The 6,293-nt window shown below is 43.4% G+C and overlaps 1 pseudogene; it reads left to right on the forward strand.

Annotated features, from left to right (window-relative positions):
* Positions 1–5,086: 5,086 nt before the first annotated feature.
* On the forward strand, positions 5,087–5,680 carry LOC103750106 (annotated as a pseudogene).
* The last annotated feature ends 613 nt before the right edge of the window (positions 5,681–6,293 follow it).

Raw genomic sequence — 6,293 nt, forward strand, 5'->3', positions numbered from 1 at the left:
ATAGGCTGCCTATAATCCCTGCACTCAGGAGTAGAGGCAGGAAGATTACTGCATGTTCAAGGCCAGCCTGATTTAATACATAGCAAGACCCTATATCAACAAAAGGGAGGAGGAAGGAAGGAAGGAGGGAGGGAGGGAGGGAGGAGGAAGGAAGAAAGAAAAAGAAAGAAAGAACACGAAGTTGTCAGAAAAAAGTGATGGGGAGATGTGGGAGGAGTTGGAGGGGAGGAGGTGGGCATGGATTTGATGAAAACACCTTACATACATGTATGAAATTCTCAATAAAGTTTTTTTAAAAGTTAAAAAATGTTGCCAAATTTTATCATAGACATTAAAAATGCTCATACATTTTATTTAATAAATTATCAGGACTACCTGTGAAGAGAATAATCTTAGCTGCAAGGAAATAATCTCTGGGATGGGGGTAGTACCCTAATACCATTTATAATAGAGATAATTGGAAATAAGCTAAATATTGAATAACAGAGCATTAATATTACAGTACTGTTATGCTGCATGGGATATTTTATATTCATGAATAATGGTATTTGCAAAAAAATTTTAGAATATTTTACTTGTTATTTTTATTTTATGTGCATGAGTGATATGCCTGCATGTACGTAAGTACATCCGTGTCGTGCAATGACCGCAGAGGACAGAAGAGGCCATCAGATCCCCTGGAACTGGAGTTATGGACAGTTGTTAGCTGCCATGTGGGTGCTGGGATTCAAACCCAGGTTTTCTGCAAGAACAGTCAGTGTTCTTAACCCCTGAGCCATCTCTCCAGCCCCGCAAAGAAATTTTAATTACTTGTGAAATACTTATATAATTACATTATATGAAAGAAAAGTGCAGAATTGTGGTATATAACTCTGTAGAAAATATGCATAGAAAAAGATTAGTGAAGCTGGGTATGTTGGTGTCTTATTACTCAGGAAACAGGCAGGAGGATCAAGATTATTTGAAGTCAGTCAGGGCTATATTACAAGTTCTAGGCGAACCTGGGCAAGACCGTGATTGAAATAAAAAACAGTGAGGACTACAAAAATACTGAGTTGACTTTGTGACACTATAGCAGTTTAAAGAGTAAGGAGGCAAGTGTTATTTTTGCTTGCAGCTTTGGGGGTTCAGGCTGCTTGGCTGGCCCCATGGCTCTGGGCTTGTGGCAAGGGAGCTCGTCATGGTAGCAGCATATGGCAGGGAAAGCCATTCTGTTGAATAGGGAAGAAGGAATGAGGGATGGACTGAGTGCCGACACCTCTTCAAGCATGTGACCATAATGACCCAACTTCCTTCTACTGTACCCCTCCTCTTTAAGATTTCGTGACCCTCAGCAGTGCCATGGGCTGAAGGACCAAGCCTTCCACACATGGACTTGAACTTGTGATCATTCTGCTCAGCCTCCTGAATTCTGGGATTACAGGTTATACCACTGTTCCTGGATGGGTAGAGAAATTAATGCTTCATTTTTCCTGTTATACTTTTCTATTTTATTATAAATGTTCTGTTACAAATGATAGAAACTTATATCCAATTAGCTTGGACAGAGAGGAATTTATTGCTTAAGAAATAAGAAATTATAGGGCTATATCACAGGACAATCTAGATCCAAGAGCTATTGATTAACATGATCACTGATCTGTTTTCCTAGTTCATCTTATCTCTGTTTCTTTTGTATATAATATATTATCTATGATATATTTAAAATATATATTGTTTATATTAGCTGCAGATGACTGAGAAGGCTCTGAAAAGATTTTAGTTTCTATGTATCATTCCTTTTTTATGTTTCTTAATTTTTGACAATTTCACACATGTATAGCATGAAATACCATACCTACTATTCATTTTCTTCCTCCAATTCACCCCACACCCCCTAATATGCCCCTTCCCAACTTTGATAACCCACTAAGTCCAGTTAGTGCTCTCCATATATACATGTATGTGAGCCATCCACTGGAGCATGGGAAACCTATCAACGGCCACATCCTCAATAAAGAATAATTCTCCCTCTTCCAGCAACTGTCCCCTGCTGGAAATTTGGCTGGCTTGTACAGGTAGCCACAGCTGCTGTGAGTTCATGGTTGTGATGGCCACACCACGTCCAGATGACAGCATGTCACAGCTCTCCTCCCCATCCTCCAGTGCTTACATTCTTTTTGCTTCTGCTTCCTTGAAGTTTCTTGATGTGATTAATATAGAGGTCCCATTTAGGGCTTCACACTCATTTCTTATTTTCAGCACTTTGACCAATTATATATCTTTCCATTGTTGTCAACTGCAAAAAGAAGGTTCTCTGACCAAGGCTGGGAGCAGCCCAGGTCTATGGATATAAACATAAACATTTAGATGACAATTTGACAGCATGACCATTTAGCAAAATAACAATAGCAGGTTTTACCCTAGGGTCTATGACTTTTGACCAGTTCCAGTACCAGGCATGACATTCTATCCTGTAAAGCAGGCCTCAAATCCAATCAGAAGGCGATTAGTAACATCCTAACAGTTGTATACATCTTGCCCAGCAGCTTGGTATTTCAACATGCAGCGTCCAGCACTGGGTAAGACCATTGATGTCTTTTCTCCTCCAGCAGCCTTCACAGCACGTTCTGGCACTATAAAAGCTATGAAAGCTAGTAAGCAGGGAGGAAGTTTCCTGATGGGTTTGAGATTAATTTCTCTTTGAACTTCAGCCCATGTGTGTGGTGTCTTCAGCAACAGGGTCTCACCATGTAGTTATGGTGATTAACCAAGGGCAATGTTAATAACCTGTGTTTTTTGGAGGCCTCTGTGGCCTTTCTGACCACTAACTCATAGGGAGATGATAGCCCATGTCTGTTACTGGGATTTTCATTTAATAACCCCTGTCTTCTGGAGTGGCATTGTCCACCCATGCATGGTAATTCTGTTCAAAATATTTTTTAGAGTTGTATCATGAAATTATCTAACTAGTGGGTTTCCATAAAGCTTTTTCATAGATTTTTAGTTTTGGTTAACCCACCCACTACCCCCATCTCCCTGAGTCCTCCACCCCCATCCTCACACCCTTTGTATCAATATCATCTCCTTTCATTTCACATGTGTTCTGCTAGCCTTTCATTTCTTAAAAAATATTTTATTATTTTTATTTTATGTGTATGAGTGTATTGCCTGTATGTGTACAAGTGCACCCGTGTCATGCAGTGCCTACAGAAGTCAGAAGAAGGGGTCAAATCCCCTGAAACTGGAGCTACAGATGGTTTTTTACCACCATGTATGTGCTGGGAATCGAACCCAGGTCCTCTGCAAGAGCAGTCAGTGCTCTTAACCCCTGAGCCATCTCTTCAGCCCTGTTCCTTTTATGTCAGGTTGGCTTTCATATGGCTTTTCATACCCTCTTCCTTTGGGTTAGTCCTCCCTTCACCTTCTGATTTCCTCCACGCTCCCATGCCCCTCCCTGCTTAAGCTTTTCTGTCCCCAGTACCCCACCTCACTACTGTTGTTTTACGTATACTCTACTATCTTCCCTCCCGTAACATGTCTCCCCCCAAAAGACCCCTTTTGAATTTCCTGCTCCAAGTTAAACACACAAAGCAAAGATTTGAAGCTAGATCTGTGTTTGAGAGAGAACATACAGTGTTTGTCTTTCTGGGTAAAGTGAGTTACCTTACTCAAATTTTTCCAGTTCTATCTATTTACCTACAGCCTTTAGCTTTCTTTACAGCTGAGTAATATTCCTTTGTGTATATGTACCACATTTTCCTTATTCATTCATCTGTTGAATGGACATCTAGGTTGATTCCATGTCCTAGTTATTATTACTAGAACAACCATGAGCACGGGTGTGCAAGTGTTCCTATAGTAGGATATAAACTTCATCAGGAGTGTGCCCAGGAGCAGTATAACTGGGTCATATGGCATTTTATTTCTAGTTGGGTTTTTTTTTCTCTTTTGAAAAACCTCTGCACTGATTTCCAATGTGACTTCACTAGTCTACACTCTCACCAACAGCCACAGTCCCACTCATGGTTCCCCTTTCACCACATCCATGACAGCATTTGTATTCCTAATGATGGTCGTGCTGAGTGGTGAGATGGAGCTTAAAGTAGTTCCAATTGTATTTCTCTAGTGGCTAAGGATGTTGAGTACTTTCTAAAATATTTCCAAGCCATTTCCATAGCCCATTTATAAAAGGTTTATTTTAGTGTGGTGTGTGTGTGTGTGTGTGTGTGTGTGTGTGTGTGCATACATGCACATGGGTGTCCTTGGAGGTCAGAAGAGGGTATCAGATCCCCTGAGCTGGAGTAACAGGCAGTGGTGAACTGTCCTATGGGGGCTCTAAGAACTGAATTCTGGTCCTCCATAAGGGCAGCAAGTGCTCTTAACCATCGAGTCACCTCTCCAGTTTAGCCCATTTTTAATTGGGTTGCTTATTTTTCTTAATGTTTAGTTTTTTGAGTTCTTCGTATATTCTAGACACTAACACTCTGTTGGATAAATAACTGGTGTGCTGGATAGCTTTAGTGTCAACTTGACTCACCTGGGTTGAGGAAGCCTCAGTTGGGGAATTGCCTTCATTGGACTGGCCTGTGGCCATGTCCATGGGGCATCTTCTTGATTGTTGAGTGATGTGGGAGGGCCCAGCTCATTGGGCCTGCGTTGGATAAGAGAGCAAGCTGAGCAGGGGCCAGGGGAGCAAGCCAGTAAGCAGAGTTCCTCTATGGTCTGTGTTCCAGCTCCTGCCTCCAGGTTCCTGCCCTGAGCTCCTATTGTGGGCTCCCTGATGAACTGTGACCTGGGAGATGCGAGCTAAATAAACCGTTTCCAAGTTGGTAGTGGTCAGAGTGTTTTGTCACAGCAATAAAGAAACAAGCTAAGACTGCTGGCAAAGGTTTTCTCCCACTCTATGGGCCCCCTATTGATCACTTCATAGTTTCTTTTTCTGTAAAGAAGTTTTTTAGTTTCATGGATCACCAAACATCCCATGTTCATGTAATGGAAGAACTGATATTGTGAAAATGACCACCCTACCAAAAGCAATCTACAGATGCAACGCAATCCCAGTAAAAATGCTTTTCTTCTACTTCCACTTTCCGGCCCAGCCAGGATGACTGCCAGTCTCTGCCCTTACCTTAGTGCTGTGCGGGCCACACTGCAGGCTGCCCTCTGCCTAGAGAGCTTCTCCTCCCAGGTCGACAACTGACACAACAAGCCAGAGGTGGAAGTCAGGAGTAGCAAAGAGCTCCTATTGCAACCTATTACCATCAGCAGGGATGAGAAGGAAAAGGTGCTAAGTGAGGGCTCCATCAATTCTGTGTGGGTCAGCATTGCTGTGAAACAGGCTGATGAGATCCAGAAGATTTTATGCCATAAGTTTATGCGCTTCATGATGATGCGAGCAGAGAATTTCTTTATCCTTCGAAGGAAACCAGTGGAGGGGTATGACATCAGCTTTCTGATCACCAACTTCCACACAGAGCAGATATACAAACACAAGTTGGTGGACTTTGTGATCCAGTTCATGGAGGAGATTGACAAGATCAGTGAGATGAAGCTGTCAGTCAACGCCTAAGCCCGCATTGTGGTTGAAAAATTCCTCAAGAATTTTTAATCCATCTGGCTGGATCTCGTGGCCTTCCCCCTCAGCCTCCCCTGTGTCTCTGTGTCTGCTAAGGTGTCTTGGAGTCACTCCCCAGAGCGGCAGCAGAAGCAGCAGCAGCAGCTGGGAGCGGGGTCCGGTGGGTATTGACTATGGGAGTGGGGTGTGGTGTGCTTGCTAACTGGGCAAGAAAGCAGCAGTGGACCTGCCCCAAGGTCACATGTGCCTGGTCAGGCTGGCTTCTGATGTTCAGTCCCCTGGGCTGGGACAGATTTTTTTTAACATCTTGAAACTTAAACTCTGTGCTTGTAGGAGACTGTAACCTTTTTTTCTTTTCCTTTCTTTTTTTTAAACAAACAACCTCCATCTCCAGTGACTGGTCCCAGTGATTGTACCTTATTGGTTGCTGTGGGTCTGGGCGGGCCTGGAGCCAGAAGGTGACTATTTTTCCTGTGCCACCCCAGGTGGGGAGAGAGAGGCTTCAGACTCATTTCTCTTCCTTGCTGTCATATTTGCAGTCCTCCTTAGGCCCAGTAGAGGTGGTGGGGACCCTTTACTAGCTTTCTGAGCTCTTCCTGAAGATGGCCACCCAGCAGTAGTTGGGAACAAGGGCTGAATCCATGATTGCCAGCTGGGCCTAGGAGCTAAGGCCCCAGAACCAGGCATCTTCTGGCTACAGGGGTCACCTGGTGCCCTCCCTGCCTCCCCAGCTGAT

This window comes from Nannospalax galili, unplaced genomic scaffold, assembly GCF_000622305.1.
Source record: "Nannospalax galili isolate Female #2095 unplaced genomic scaffold, S.galili_v1.0 scaffold591, whole genome shotgun sequence".
NCBI classification, from domain to species: Eukaryota; Metazoa; Chordata; class Mammalia; order Rodentia; family Spalacidae; genus Nannospalax; species Nannospalax galili.